The sequence below is a fragment of the Cavia porcellus genome, unplaced genomic scaffold (assembly GCF_034190915.1).
Source record: "Cavia porcellus strain 051 isolate PalLab524CR breed Dunkin Hartley unplaced genomic scaffold, mCavPor4.1 scaffold_14, whole genome shotgun sequence".
Classification (NCBI taxonomy): domain Eukaryota; kingdom Metazoa; phylum Chordata; class Mammalia; order Rodentia; family Caviidae; genus Cavia; species Cavia porcellus.
Genome location: NW_026947497.1, coordinates 62,443,313 through 62,459,857, shown reverse-complemented (window position 1 = coordinate 62,459,857; position 16,545 = coordinate 62,443,313). Strand labels below are relative to the sequence as shown.

Below are 16,545 nucleotides of genomic sequence, written 5' to 3'. Positions count from 1 at the left end.
CAACATTTCTCTCTGATGGATTTTCTAGATGCTTTTCTTTCCACTGTAAGACTGCCTGGCATGCTGGCCTGAACTGCGTACAGAGCCAAGAAAGTAAAACCAGTGTCACCTACATATGAAAAGAAAGGATCCAAGAAAGACAGTTTGCCACAGTGGCTCATTTCATCCAGAGTCCAAGGGCTGTATATATGGGGGGCACGCACCTAAAATTCCAGCACTTGGGAGGCTGAGGCAGGAGGATTGTTGCAAGTTCGAGACCAGCCTGGACTACAAAGTGAGCTCACGGCCAGCCTGAACTGCACAGCAAGACCTTGTCTCAAAAAGACAAAAAAAAAAAAAAAGGAAAGAAAAGAAAGAAAATTTGTTTTCTTGCTAGAAGTTCAGCTCACTATTCAATATGGATCTGATTAGGAAAGCAAGTGCAAAGGTCCTGGGAGAGAGAAAGTAGCAGGACATGAGATCAGGGAGGATCAATAGGAGGGGCATGGCTATGCAGGTGACAGAATCCCCCTGGATTTGCCAGGGGACTGGCATTTGCATGGCTCCATTGAATGTGATTCTGTGAGGCCTAGTGTGGGAAATATCGGTGCCGCAGGTGGTAAAGGAATTTACCAGTGGGTAAGGAAGCTAGAACACTTGAGAGTGTATCAATGGACTGTCAGAGAGCAGTGGGCGGGCCCAAGGGAGGAAGTATGAACATTCATATTTGATTTTCACCTGAGGCGGGGCCTGCCAATATTATCCCACACACGCATCCCAGAAAACAAGGCCTGACTAGAAATCAAAAGTGCCAGCCCCAGTCCTCTTGTCCTTGCCTCGCCTGCCCTTACAGAGCGGCTGCTGATAGGGCCCAGGATTTAGCTCAGTGGCTCAAACACTTGCCTGGTAAGCACGAGGGTGTGAGTTCAATCCCTAGTACCAAAAAAAGAGAAGTTATTGAATTCTGAAGAAATGATACTGCACAATGGCCACTGAGGGAGGGACCTGTGGAGCAGAATCTCCGGTGTGATGCTGCAATCACCGTGGTAACAATCAGCAGCTAACTACAGCTGAAGTGTGTTTTCCAGTTTGGTCTTAATTTCTGGGAAACACGGGTAGGGACACTTCCACCTGGCCAGGATGGTCCAGTGGCATCGTCTGTCCATCTCATACCTGGAGACAGCCAGGCGGGGTTTGTTTTCCAGGGATTCAACCCAGGCCCTTTGCACTGAGCTACATCCTCAGCACCTTTTATATTTAATTTGTTATATATATATACTCTAGTGTATATACACTGCAGTACTTAAGTGTGTGTATGTATATATATATATATATATATATATATATATATATATATGTATTTCTGCTTGGTAGCACAGGCTGGCCTTGCACCAATGACAATCCTCCTGCCTCACCCTCCTGAGTGCTTGGATTATAGGCATGTGCTCCATGCTTGGCAACAGGTGGTGTTTTAAGGTTGGAGTTAGGGCTCTAACAGGGTATGATCCCTTTGGCAATGCTAGAAATGATCCCTCCAGGTATTAATCAGCAAACTAATCAGCAAACACTTCAAGAGCCACCAAGGTTAGTGGCTGAGGGGATCAGGAGAAAGTGAGCTCTGGAAGGGACTTGGAAGTTTTTACTGAGATAGGGGAAGAAGGGCCACTTTTCAGGATACGTCGAGTGGCTGGAATACTGGGTGTCCCCTCCATGGCTTGCCAGGTGGAAAGTTAATGTCCGACCGCCTTTGCTGTCCTGCGCCTTTCCATCACCATCACCGTCACCCTGGGCAGTGTCAGCAGCACTTGGGCTGCCACCTTGGTGGCATCATGCACAGTGCAGAATGGAGCCGCCTTTGCCCGGGAGCTGCCCAGCACGGTTGTGGAGACCCGTGTGAAGGGCCCTTGCCCTTCCCTTGACAGGGTCACTGAGCAGGGGACCCCTGTTTCCTGGAGCCACAGCCCTAAATTCCCTCTCCAGTTAGCTGGACTCTGGAGACTTCATTTGCAAACCAAGGGAAGAGCCTGCTCACCGGCTCTAGCTGTCTCTGGAGCTGCAGTAGAGCGGTTGCTTTATCCAACCCTGGGCAGCCCTTTGCTCCCGGCCTCCTGCCGGGTGGGATTTAATCTCAATTGCTCCCCGCAGCGGGGGCCAATTAGAGAGGAAGCCAGTGGGGAGGCCGAGGGAGAATCTTCAGAGGGAAGGAGACCCTGGGGCCGCCTCGCCAGGCCCCCCCCCCCCTCTCTGCGCCTAAATGCCAGTCCCAGGGATGCCAGCTGGATCCCGGCTGTCCCTGCAATGGGAGCTGAGATTCGGTCCAGATGGCAGCGAGCATGGCAGCCCACAGGATAGGATCCCCGGGGCTTGAAACTTTCAAAATGAGGTTTACAGTGCTGGCCCACGCCCTTTCGGGAGGAAACACCTGCTCCCCCAGCTTCCAGCATGGTCTGATTGTTGACTTGTGTGCCGGGTCGGGCTTTTGCAGGTAACTAGTGCTTGGTGTGAAAGGCAAGCTATTTTTGAGGTGGGAAGAGTTCTTAACCTTTTTCCTCTCTGAATTTTATGTCTTGATTAAATTCTCTCCAGTCCTTTGTTTCCTGGTCCCTCTGTCTCGCAATTCTTCCTCCTGGAGCTTCCTTTCCTGGCTCATTTCAGATTGTACTTGCAAGGCCAGGCCAGGGCTTCCCAGTGCTTCCCAGCCAGTCCTGCCCCGAAGGGTCACGCAGGACACACAGGCGCATTTGGGCCACTTCCCAGGGCACCTAGGTCAGAATGGAAAGTGAGTCCCCCTCCGACGCGTGGCCAACATCCAAGCCACTGGTTACACAAATGATGCTGAGAAACTCGACCACACTGGGCCCTTCTGGCCCCCTGGGAGTTCTTACTTCTGTCCCATCGCTAGGTGGGATTTAGTCCTAAAGATGAGTGATAGGTGTCAGATGATTTTTTCTTAGTTTTTCTATTACACAAATGCTACAGGTTCCCTGAAAATTTAGAAATTAGAGAGTCAAAAATATCCACAGCCACTCAGAACTCCAGTTAATATTTTGGTAGAGATTTTCATGTATATTCCTTTTTTAAATGGTGGTTTTCAGATAAAATTGGACTCAGAAGACACTTGACTGATGATCCTTTACCACAATGAATCCTTTTCCGCCTGAGTCAGTGTACCACGAAGCACCATTTTGATTGACAGTGTGGTATTTTATCCATGTCCTATGTGGAAATGACCCACTGTTACACTAAGGTGCTGCCCACATGAATGGCACTGGTCTGGTTTTTCCTGCAGACTCACTCACTGGGTCATCTTGTCTCATGTCCTCCTGTTGTCACCACAAATGTCAGCACTCCAAAATTTATGTGCTTCTCTTCAGTTAGCGCCATTTACACACCTGGCTGCCCAAGGCTTGTTTCCTGACTCCCTCCTCTCCTATGTCCTTTTTGCTTCAAATCAGAAACCTGCACATCAATCTCATCCTCCTTTACCCCCAGAACAGGGCCTCTTCCCATTTGACCCATGGGTAGGATTTGTGCACCATCCAAAGTTGAGCTACGCTGTCCCACTTCCTTGTCATCCTCTAGTCAAGCAGCCCTCACTTCCTGTTAGCTAAACCTTTTGCCCTTGGTGTCCATCTTCCATCCACATTGGTGCCACATCCACCTCTTTCAGGCGTAAGTCAGATGGTGGCACTTCGGGTTCTAAGAGTTCCATGGTTCCCTCCAAGCTGTGCAAAGCTGAGCACTTCTTACCTTGCTGTACCTTTCTTCCATGCTCCCCCTGGCCAATGCCTCTCCACACTCATGGACTTCCTGTTCTTCAGTATGCTAGCTCCTCTCCCAGCTCGAAGCTGAGACACTTGTACTGCAGCGTCTTCCAGTGCAAGGAGAAAGCCACGCAGCATGGAGCTCATGTCTCTTGTTCCATGTGACTATCCTTTGATCATGCATCCTGCGTCTTTGTCCGTGGCGCCAGCTGATTGTTAGCTTGCAAGCTGGTTAAATCTTGCAGTAGTAGACACTCACCACTTCGGTGTGCGTGGGAAGAAAACCTGTCTCAGAGCAAGCAGGAGGGGTCAGCTGTGCTTTGTGGTTTATCGGACACATTGCTCCTGAACCAACCGAGTTGCTCATCTCTTAGATACAGTGGTTTCCCATCTCCCTTCCCTGCTGTGTCCCCTCTAACCAAATATGAGCCAGGGATACATTTAAGGGCTTTCAGCTTTAAAGCAGTACATGGGAGAGGGAGGAGGGATCTTCTCTCAGCTCTCACGACATCCTATTTGTCCTATGCATAAAGGAGGTGGCTCCTGTCTGGTGATCATGGCTTTTCATCAAGCTAGACACAATGCAAACTCGGGGTGTGACTAAAAGTTTGATAGGTTTGATGAATGCTTGTTTTTCTGTACAGATTTTGAAAGGAAGGCAGATACAATTCATTTTCTTGCGGGAAGAAACAGTATCCATTCACGGCTTCCCCAAGGGAGCCAGAATGCTCCAGTAAATGCTTGCAACCTGGGGAGGCTGTGATTTGATTAGCATCAAAAGTAAGTCGGTGCTCACATTGATAATATTTTGATGATCTTTTCAGAAGAAGCAGGCAGGGACAGTTGGAGAACTCCAGTGTCTGAAGGTGATTAATTTAGTTGGCTAAAACGCAGGGTCCAATCAGTTTAATTCTGAGGAATAATTTGGGTCAAGGCTACGCAGACAAGAGACGCTCAGGGTGTGATTTCAGATTCCTAGAATTCTACCCGTACTTTCTTCCCCAAAGGTGACAAGGGCAGGGCAGTGACTTAACTCAGTTCTAAGCTAGGATGGACTCTAGCCACCACTTCTCTTAAAATCATTTAAAAGTTACTTTTTACAGTTTCCCCTGTCTCCTTTCTATGTGTCTTTATTTCTGCTACTTCCTTAAGTCCTCTGCTCTGCCGCTGTGGTGCATGCCAGGATATTTCGTGCTGTGTACCCTTTAGTAAAGCTGAGGAAAGCTGGTGCTGGCTGAGGTCTACTGTGTGTGTCTCATGAGTTTGCTTCTCTGAGCCCAAGTCTACGGCTAGTCCAGCAGACTGGATGGTACAGTTCTATTTTAAATTGTTTATTTGTAGACACAGTTTTAAATTTATATCCATAATGTGCAAATAGTAGAAAGTGGGATGCATGGGGAACATCAATACTGAAATATGAGAATAAATAGTATTTCCTCAAACCAGCCTCGAGGCACCCTCCTTAAACCTGAAAGCTGCGTTTATCTGACCACAGTCTTCATAGAGCAGACAGCAGGTGTTTCTTAAGCAACCAGTGCTAAGGAGGAGAGATGGATAAATTTAATTCTAGTGGGGTTCTATTTATTGGGACTAAATACTATCTACACCTGTAAGGTGCTGTTTGTAGAGAAATGCAAACAGCACCCAAAACTTGCGATCTAACCTTGTTATCTAACCAACGCCGCAAAGGTGGGCTATGTATATTAAGTATGTTTGGTCTTTACCATGGACCTGGCATCCAGCGCCTTGATGTGCAGAATTCCCCGAGTGAGGAAAGCCGCTTCAGAGGCTCATGAGATGGATCTCAGCGGGTCTTTGCTCCCCAAGGGGCAAGGTGATGCCAGAAAGACAGCCCTGGGGTTAGAGGCCAGGAACTCTCAGGAATCTGCCACATGCAGGCAGCCAGCCGTGGTGACACCAGCAGTGGCAGGAATTTTGGGGTTGGGGGTGCATCCTCCCACTGGGAGGGTCAGGTATTCTGGCTCTACTGGGAAAAAGGCACCCTGCTCAGCGTCCTTCTGCACCTTGCACTGTGTCCCCCTTGGGCTGGCTGCCCATTCACAACCTTTCTAAATAGCCCTTGAGACTGCTGGCAACAGTGAACAAACCTCTGTGCATTTCAATCCTGGGAGGGGTGGAGTCACGGACACCTCAAATATGTACCCAAATTGGATGGAAGTGCAGGTCACTGTTGCCTGGGGACCCAGCAGCTCCAGCTGACACCTGAAGCATGGGCAGCCTGGGGCTCCCTGCAGGTGGTATCCATCCAGTCAAGTCACAGGTACCTCCTGAGGTGTTTGCAGAGACACGGGAATTTGCTAGCAGGAGGAAAAACCTCATATATTTGGTATTGGAAGTACCCTTGAATGGGCAGAAAGGCCCTAGAATGTAATGAAAATCAGCCCATCTGTTTTATCTCAAAATCCAGTTCTACGGTCGAATGCGGACCTGTACGTGTTAGTGACAATGACCAAAGCAGCATTCGGAGCCCTGAACGAGGTTGTGAGACACTGGGAGAGAACAAAGCCCTGGTTTCCTTCAGAGTCTGGCTCTGCTCCTCCTCCTGAGACTTGTCTGAGCAGATGGATCCGATGTCGTCGGGCACCCAGGGCTCTCTGGGCCTCCATCCTCTAGGTGGAAGCTGCATGTGGGCAGGAGCTGCTTAAGGACACTGCTGGAGCATGGTAGCCATGCTACTGAACATGTCAGATTGTCTGATTGTCTGATTTCCCCCAGGTGGTGATTTTGTGACAAAGGTGGAGTACCATGTGCTTTCTCCCTGGGACATGGTGGCTTGGTGATGGGCGATACCACCCAGGTATTTATATGCACGCTCTATGCTTTGCATCGAGAGGCTGCTTGTGGTTCTGTACCACTGATTTAAATACACAGTGAATTTTAAAACCAAAGACAAGGAATGTGGTGATGGGCTTCTCAGCTCTCCTGCTGAGGGAGCGGGGTCCCTCAGCAGCTCTAGTGGCAGCTCCTATGGGGCCACCATGGTGTGGCCTGAGGTCTCCATCAGCTGGGCTGGAAGTTTCTTGGGACTGTACCATGGTCCTAGGCTCTTCCTGGCAATTCCTCCTCCTCCTCTGCTCCCTCCTTCTGGGAAGTTCAGCCAATGAGGGGCATCAGTAGAAGATTGAGGAAGGAGGAGACAGGGCTACTTCTCTCTACTTCCTGTCACACCACTGGCAACATCTGTTCCCCTCTGTGGCTCCACTCCTCTATGTCCCAAGTCCTCTCCCTCTGTGGACCAGGCCCCAGCAAGCTGTCCCCACCCAGCCTTCCCCATCCAGGGGTCTGTAATCAAGTCACCTGTGTTGGCTGAGGGATGATGGATTCACAGGTGGAACAGGAGGGTCCAGAAACAGATCTTGCTTTATTGAAACTCTTGAGTCCATAAGCTTGTAATAAATAATGCCATAAATAGTGTTCCTACTGCAAAAAGTATGCACATACATCTTACTGAATATGGAAAATCAAATTTCAGGACTTAACTTTTTACTTTATTGTTTAAATTAAAGCCTTGGAAGGAAATGCAGGTGTTGGTTGGAGACAGTTGAGGCTGCGTACATGTGCAGGGCTGTGGCATGGCCCCAGACAGCTGAACTGAGAATGAAGAGATGCCTCGGGGGCAAGACAGGCCACAGCAGAGGCCACCTGGAGACTTTCTGGATGGTTTTTCTTGATTAGCATCGTCTGTTGCTCTGGGGGGTCCTTGAATTGTTCCCAAGATCCTGCTCAGGTTTCCCTGAGTTTTCCACTCAGCTCCTTGCTTGTTCTGGTTAAATACGGGCTGCCTAGGCTCAGTCTGCTGGCCAGCTAGCAGAGTTCGGAGCTCTGCAGAGGACTTTAGTCCTCCTAAAGATCATGCTGCTTGTCTTATTTCTGCCTTTGCTGTGCACCTGTTTGGAAGGTTGGGAATCTAGGCACTAACCCCAACACTAGGCAGTTGGCCCACTTTTTTTTCCTTGCAAGCAAAGCCCAGGCCCACAGGCAGTGCCAAGGCCAAGGGCACAGCAGCGAGGCCGGCTCTTAGACAGATATTCAGGGCTGGGCAGGAAGCAGGAGGTGAACATGAGCGAATCCTGTTTTCTTTGCAGCAGACAGCTCGGAGCGAGTGCGAGTGGCCAGCGAGAAAACCCAGGAACTACCCTAGTGCTAATCGGCGTCCCACAGGGGCTGCTTGATATTCAAAGAAAACTGTTAAACCTATCTTTAAGCTCTTTAAAAAATGAAGTTATTATTTAAAAGGAGAGACGGATTTCAAAATATGGTTTTGCAGAAATTCCCATTTGAGACTTCAACATAGATAGATGAGTTGGCTGGAAATTAGTACACTTGGGATACTGATGGACATGTTTGTTACTGTGCACATATTTTGGATAATTCTGTTTGCAGCAGTGCAGTCCATTAGACATAGAACAGGATAGCAATGACTAAAATTCACAGCCACCAGCAATGCCTGGTCCTGATGGCGCTAGGCCTTTGGGTTTCCCGAGTGCTTTGGAATGTGTTAAAGCCATGACTTCTCACACATGGGGAAATCAAAGCGCCAAGCACGTATTTTATTGCTTCTCTAAATCACAGATTGGCTTCTGATCCTGGCACAGGAGGGAGAAAAGATGGGTGGGCAGCTATCAGAAGGCAGCCAGCTGCTGGGTAGGAAGCAGTATTTGCATTTCATGGCTAGGAAACTTCTGAGGGGTTGAAGATCTCGTCTAAAGTCAGCAGTGAACTGGCTGGGTAGGGTTCCACACAGGCCTTTCTGACGAAACCCTGACGGTCATCTCACTTTGGCCCCTGTGACCTGCATTTTGCTTTCCCAGGTGATGGACGCTGCTGTGGTTCCACTTGGGGCAAATGCCGTGTCTGATCATGCACAGCTGGACTCGGTTAGCTGTGCGGTCCTGTTTGAAGCATGCCGTGAGGCTGGACGGGACATCGTGGGAGGGAGATCATCGGTCCTGTCTCCAAAGGCCTTGCTGTGGATTTCTGGGCAAACTAAGGTGATCAGACCTCTGTGCTGCCCCTTGCATATGGGAACGGCAAGTCTGGAGGCCTTTGGGGAGAACCCTGTTCCCACTGAAGCTGCCACCAGCCTGACATCCACCCCATCACCTCCCACATATACTTCGTTCTGATGACCTGGTGTTCATTCATCCTGGTTGTGAGAGCGGCTGGCCCACCTTGTCCCCAGTGGGGTGGGGGCCTGACTAGTGTCATTCACTTCTCAGGATAAATGATAAAGTGACTTGAGTAGGAGCTGGGGTGTTCAGTTTTTAAATTAAGAGAGGCAGGTGCCTCTCCTTGAGGTTGTCGGCCTGCATGTGCTCCTGTGCTTGGGGACGCCAGAGCTGAGCTGACCACCTTAGAGCTGCTGGAAAGGCCACCAGCATGTGGCATCTCAGCCGAGCCAGGTGCGCCTGTCCGCTTCCTGTCTCCTAGATGAGCTGAGGACTATGGTAGTGGGAGCCAGTCTCACTGGGTGGCTGTTGCCTGTGGCTTCCGGTGTTCTACTTGGGAGGTAGATGGTGTTTTGTAGGGGCTTGGAGGGTCACATTCAGCTGAGGATTACTTGGGACCGAGTCTGTGCATCCTATGGCAGCTGGCTCTTTCCACCCTGTGGCTCTGGTCCAGAGGCTCCATGGGTGCTCTTGGAGCCTGTCAGGGTACCATCTCTGATGGTCCCAGAAGCACCATCAGTTTCCAGGGACTGCTGTTCTCCGCACCCTCTGATGTGTTGGCGGTTTGTGTGTGCTAACTGCATGTGAATGTAAGGGACCGAGAAGGATGAGGGAGGAATTTGCTTGTAATCCTCACACTCAGACCTCAGTGACGTGGGGGCCTCCTGTGTGGTGTGCAGGGGAAGTGTGTCTGGGAGCTCTCCGGATCTACTGCTGCCGCAGAGCGTGCCAAGGGCAGGGGTCCACAGCAGCTGCTGCCACGTCTCACAGAACTCCAGGTCTGGAGCTCTGTGATTCCCCATCCCAGGGTGTTTCTGATGCTGAGCTGGAGGGCCACCTGGGAATTGCTGGACCAGGTGCATCCTCAATCGGGCAATGGGCAGCAATGGATACCCACATGGCCGCTTTAGTGGGGGTAGATGGGGGCAGGGTGGGGGTTGGGGATGGATTCCTGCCATTTTCCCTGTGGGTAGCCTGGGATGGATGCACGTCATAACTACTCAGAGGTCCTGCGCCATCGAATCCCAGGTGATAACTGAACCTTTGTATTAGCTTTCCCTTCTCCCCAGTTTCATTTCCCTCTCCCTCCTTCTTTCCTGGGTTACCTCCCAAAGAACCTCCTTGAATGGAAGACTTTTGCTCTGGAGGACTCTGTATATGATGCTCAGTGAGGGAGGTAAATCTTCAGAAACGACAGCCACAAGAGCTGCCCCTCCTCTGCCTCCTCCTCCTCCTCCTCCTTCCTTCTCCCTCATCTTCCTTCTTCCACCCCCTCATTTTTCTTTTCCTCCTCTTCCTCCTGCTCCTTCTACTTTCTCCTCTTCTTCCAGGCTGCAATGTGCAATTTATGTCACATTGTCTCCGCAGAGCCTGAGGTAGGGATCTGTACGCATGCAGCTCACAGCAGCAGGGGGAGGAGCAGGGGGGGGGAAGGGGGCGAGAGGAGGAGAGCGAGGGGGAGGGAGGCCCTCTGCAGAAAGCAGTGTGGGCTTCAGAGATGCACCATGGGGAGGGACAAAGGGAACAACATGCAAGAGTGTGGCATTAGGTGACTCTTGCTCCAACCTCACCTGCTTGGTGAGCTCTGAAACAGAATTTGCACCACAACATCTGTTGTACCTGGAGACAGCAGACGGGCTTTTATACTGCAGCTCGGGCCCATCACTGCCCCTGGGCCATCCAGGGAGGTATCAGTGTGGTTGTCACACACTTGAGAGATGGGGCAGTTGTCTGAGGATGATTAATGATCAAGAGAAGGCTGGTGGGGTCAGCCAAGGGCTGAGGCCCTACAGCAGCACTGGACGAGGGACAGCATCCAAACCGTCAGAGGAATCAGAGGTCTGGTAGGGCGCCCACATTCTTTGCTGTGATAGGTCTATGACTCCTCATTCCTTTGAGTCTTTGAAGGGGGTCCTGACTGGAGTTGTACAGCTAGGCGCAAGTCTTCTGAGGGTTTGAGTTCAAATCCCAGCCTTCCACCCTGTGGCTCATGAGAATTATGGTACAGACACCAGGAGCCTTGAATGCTGGCTATAAAATAGGCTCTTTTAGGGCTGAAAAGGTGTCATTTAAGGGTCCCCAACTGGAGACCTTTCTCCCAGCCTCAAGCAGTGAGGTGGAGTTGGGTGCTGCAGGGCTTGAGCCTTTCTGATAGGCAAAATGCTGGCTTTGAGTGTTAGTCAGCTTTCTGTCATTGTCATGAAATACCTGAGATATGTGGCGTCCAAGAAGAAGAGGTTTCCTTGGGCTCACAATTGTCCACGATTGCTTGGCCTTGTTGCATTGCGGGCTGTGGTGGCCCAGGAGGTGCAACATTGTGGCAGTGCGTGGTATAGGGGGTTGCTGACCAGGAAGCAAAGAAAGCAGGAATCAGTGTCCACATTCCCACTGAGGGTGTTTCCAGCAACCTCACTTCCGGTAAGGAGGCCCCACCTCTTCAGGGGTCCAGCAGCTCCCAACAGCTCCATGGCTGGGGACAAAGCCTTCAGCACAAGGGTGTTCAAGGGACATTCCAGACCCAAACCACAGCCCTGCCTGCCTGAGGAGGCCTCGTGCTGGCTCCAGGGCACCTGGCAGGTGAAGAGCTTGACAGATGTGTCGTCTTTTGTGGTTGGATGCCACCTTTCCAAGAAAACCCTATTTCTGACACACCCAGGTTGCCAAGTCTCACAGAAGCAGTAAGCAAAGGAACAGCCTTGGTGCTTCATTCTCTGCACCCACTCTTTGTTGAGGGGAGCCCCAGACTGAAGGGCATTACTGAAGTGAGAAGCGATGCACCAACTACTGGAGGGGGCAGTCCCTTCAGGGCTCCTGTCATGCAGCCAGCCTTATGGGTCAGCCTGGTCTTCCTCAAGCTGACATTTGCCCATCCCTGGTCCTCCTTCCCATGTCTTCTCCCCACCATTGGCTTCAAACCTCTAATTGCCCACTCGGTGTTTTCACTTAGATGTCCTACAGGAAAACTTTTGGGTTTTCCTCCTTCCCCCCTCTCTCCTCCTTCAATCTTTCCAATCCCAGCAGATGCCCCCGTCTCTACTCATCTCCTCTGTCCAGGAACAGGTTAACCTTGTATACTCTGTATTAAGAAACACAGGACATCTGTCAAAAAATTTAAAAGACATTCGGACTGGACAGAACTAAAACTATCCCTATTTGCATATGATTTGTTTTTCTATGTAAAAAGAAATCCCAAAATGTCTTCCAAAAAGCTTTTCAATCAACAAGGCCTCAGGGTATAAGAGAAACATAATCAACTGTATTTCATATACTAATGACAAACATGGAACTAAAATTAAAAATGCAATAGCATGTACAATTACACCAGAGAAAATGAAATACTTAGGTGCAGATCCGACACAACGTGAACAGGAACTGTACACTGAAAATCACAAGGTACTGGGTGAGAAATCAGAGCTCGAGGCAAAGGGAAAGCCATGTTGTGTTCACAGACTGGACAGAGTAAAGAGGTCAGTTCTGCCTAAACTGATAGAGAGGTCGGAGTACCTAACAAAATCCCAGCAAGATTCTCTTTGCTTCTTACAGTCAGACACAAGATTACCCTAAACCTTCTAAGCCTGTTCTCCAGCTAGAGCACGCTCCTCATGAGCCCAAAGCACCCATATCCTGTCTTCTGTCTGCTCTGGCACCAGGCACTCAGGCTGGGCCAGATGAGTGCACCTATGAACCTGCAAGTTAACGTCAAAGTCTGAGGAGCAGAGGCCCCGCTGTGTCCTCTCCTCCACAGCCTTCCACGGTCCTGCCGGGCTCTCTCCTCACCAGGTGGAACTGCTGACAGCAGTGTTTTGCTCCCACAGGGTCAGTGGTTGAAGGAGGCACAGACTGATTCTTTTACAGCCATAATGGGTGACACTGGGCTAAAGGTGAGGTGCTGGCAGAGCGCTTCTCTTTCTCAAGACTCCTCAGCTTAGCGGGGATCTAGGGGTTGCCTGCTCATCCCCACCCCCATGACGCTCCCCCATCTCCCTCTTCCGCAATAGCCCCATGGTCAGGATAATCTTCCCTGTTTTAAAGACAGCTGCTTAACAGCCGTGTGATGGTTCAAGTTGATTGCAACCATCTGGACTGGGTTGGGAAATACCTAGGAAATTGGACCAGCACACTGCTGGCTGTGTCTGGAAGGTGCTTGTAGAGACAATTGGCATAAGGGACAGAAAACAGAGAGGAGACCTGCCCTGTATGTGGTGACACCACTCACAGGAGGGGGTCCAGATGGAGTACAAGGGAAGAAAGGGGAAGCCCGCTAGGTGCCTACTCTCTACTCCTTGTCTGCCATGGTGAGCAGCGTACTCTTTGGTATGTTCCACCACGATGCTCTGCCTCACTGTGGGCCCAGGAGCAATGGAACAAAGTGACCATGGACTGACTCCTCAGAAACCGCTAGCCAAAAATCGGTCTTCCCTCCTCTAAGTTGATTTTTCTCAGGAATCTTGTCATTGTGCTGAAAGGCAAACCAACATAAACCTTAATTTTTCTTTGGCGTGTGACAGAACATGTTCACAGCATCTGTGGATTAGCACTTGGGCATATTCTGTCTGTCACCAGTGGATTCTTAACTCCCACAAGGAAGGTGACTCCACTGATGATGGTTTCCCTAGAATATGATATCTAGAATCACTCAATAAAGTATTGAAGTAAACTTAAGTAAAATAACACGTGGAAAGCATTAGTGTGTAGCAAGGGTGACAGACACTCTTGCTTTTCCCTGTCGAAGGCCCTGTCCTAGCCCAGGTCAGCATGTACACTGGGTACCTTTTTGAAGGCTTTGCTGAAAGCTCCTCCTTCCGTGACACATAACTGGGATTCTTTCTCAGTTCTGAGGGCTCAGTGGTGCACACAGGTTTTTTTAGTCCTCTTTACTAGGCTAAGAACTGCTGGGACCAGTCTCACTAATTCCCGAGCTGCTCATAGTTCCTGGCGTGTGCCGAGCCCCAAGTGACAAGAGAGATGGAAACAATCCCAGGGGAAGATCAAAGTGACATAGCTGGAAGTGTGAGAAGCCAGGAGCCCACTCAGGGCCTCCACTTCCTTCCACTGCAGAAGGACTGACTGCCCCGGGTGGACGCCTGGCTTCAGCAGCACATCTGTACTGAGATGTCACAGCCTGCTTCCTCGGCCTTCAGTCCCCTGTGGAACCAACCATTTGGTCCCCACCAATGGTGTCCATTGTGGAAGTGACACCTGTCCCTCGGCTGATAGAGGATGTAGCTGTGGCTGGTTCTGACCCCGAGGTGACAGCGCTGCTTCCAGCTTCCTCTTGTGATCGCATCAGCCATTCTCCTCCATCACCCTTGTGTGCCCTTTTCAGGTGATGCTTGAAAGCCCACATCTTTTCCTTCCTAGGAAGCCCAGAAGGTGACTTCCATGTCACTTTAAAAACTTGGATGTATTTTTATTTTTATTTTCTCTTCAAAGACACTTTCAAGTCTTTGGTCAACATTCTCATTTCCTCCCGGATTGTTCTCCCCACGGGGCCTCCTCAGAGCGTCCTGACCACCGGGGCTGCTTTCACAGGCTGCTTCCAGGAAGGAGATGCCTCAGTCACATCGCATTCCCCTCTGCTAAGTGGGTTCAATCTTCCCAGGTCCTCCAGGGGTTCCGAGTGCCCACCTGGGGGGTGAGAGGGAAAACCTGAGCCCGTGATGCTAAGAGGGACCCGTTGCTTCACTGATGTTCTGTCTGGGTCACTGGTCGGGGCTGAAGGAAGCAGGGGGACCCTGGTGGGCCTGGTAAGAAGGGAAAGGTCCACAGGAAGAAACGGAGGTGACCTGAAGAGTGGTTTGGGCTTTGGAGAGGTGGGGAGCACAGTGGAATGGGTGAGGAAGAGGCAGGCAGAGGCGCTGGCCAGGAGGCTGGTGGGAGGCCGTGTGCTCCAAGCCAGGGCCGATTCACAGAGACAGGAGCACAGCCTTGATACAGCACCGCTGGGGGCCACTGCGCTGCCAGTGGAAAGCTACAGGAGAGAGAGGGGCACAGAAACCTTGGAGGAGGCAAAATTAAAGTCAGAAGCAGAACTGCCCCAGTTTGTCCCAAGTGTGTAAGTGAGAAATACCATCAGGGTGCTTTGCACGCGTTGGGTGTGCGACGTGTGACTGTGCAACTCCCCCCTTCCCTGTGGGATGGTCACATCCAGCCCAGCTCCAACCAGTACCACGCGAACCAGTACAAACAACGATGCTGGAGGCAGTGTCACAGGCAGGGCGCTCAGTTCCCCAGAGTGGTGACGTGACCGTGGGGTTAGTGGTGGTCAGCATCTAACGCCACTCAGTGTACAAAGCTGGGTGCCGTTAGGCACTAAACCATTGGGGCTTGGATTTGGGTGACATTCCATGCTTCCCAGTCTCTCTGGTTTGCTGCTACGCCTCCTTGGCAGTTTTGACACATAGTCCTCCAAAGTCACAGAGTCTCCCAGGCGGGGCTCTAACTTGCAATCCTCCTGCCTCAGCCTCCCTGAGTGCTGAGTTTACGTACCTGCCACCACACATGGTTCCTCACTGGCACTCTTAAATCTGCTCAGTATTCTGAAGGACTTAAATCAGCCAGATTTAAGTTGAAACAACCATATTTTGTACTTGCAAACAATGGCACACACCCTACAGCTGTCTTCAACAATGCGCATTTTTAGTGCACCTCTCAAATTAGCCGCCTGCGATGAAGGCTGGCAGCTGAAGTTTAGGCTCTGTGGAAAATGAAAGAAGCATCCTCCATCCGTTACTCCCCCCGAACATGACGCAGTGCATGGAGTAGCTATTGGAGGACCTCAAAAAATAAACGACAATAGGTAGACTGGGCGAGAGCACCAGAAAACCTAGAAATCCACCAACCTGGCAGCGAGTGTGCCATTTTCTCTCAGTCTAACTCACTGTAGCTAGACTGGAAAAAAACAACAAACAAACAAAAACCCACTCTAAATGGCACTGAGCTGGGGCTCCCTCAGTCTTGGCAGGAGGACTCTGAGAGGGTGGGGGACCCTCAGGGGCTTAATCTGTCTCCTCCTTTCCCACCTCTAGGCGATCCTGTGGTGTAGAGCAGTGGTGGATCTTACGTTCCAAGAAGGTCCTGCTACCTTTGTTTTCTAAAAAATTTCTGTCTTCCCAGTGCAAGCTCTGTCAGGGAAGTGTGAGGCAGAGTGGAAGACATATAACCACACATTTCGGTCTGAAAGAGGGAGACCTCAGAAAACCAGGCAGCTGAGAAGCAGGAGCTGAGACAGCAACTCTGTCTGTGCACGGGGCTTTTGGAGCAGCCTCCGAGCACCGGGTCTTACCCAGGAGACACGATGTGCACTTTGGGTCCTGAAGGCACCAAAGACTTGAGCACTAATGGGACGGGCAGATCACCCTCTGATCCCAGCCCAAGAGATTCAGGTGCAGTCCTGACACGTCGGAAGAGCACTGCCAGTGTTTCCACCACTAAACTAATGTGTGCTTTTTTGTTGAAACCTTTAGTCCAAGCCCAGCTGCACCAAGGCCTGCCAATACAAGAATATCAACATTTGCCATAGGGTTTAAGCCAGCCTCAAAGTTAAATAGCGTAGTGTTTAAGCTTTAGCTTAAAGTGTGCAGCTATTACTATTGCTGTAACTATGAAACAAT

General features: G+C 50.5%; 1 protein-coding gene across 5 annotated transcripts in view; it reads right to left on the bottom strand.

The window, feature by feature from the left end:
- Positions 1-16,545, bottom strand: part of Topaz1 (testis and ovary specific TOPAZ 1) — a 237,008-nt gene that overhangs the window by 94,404 nt on the left and 126,059 nt on the right. The window lies entirely within an intron of this gene.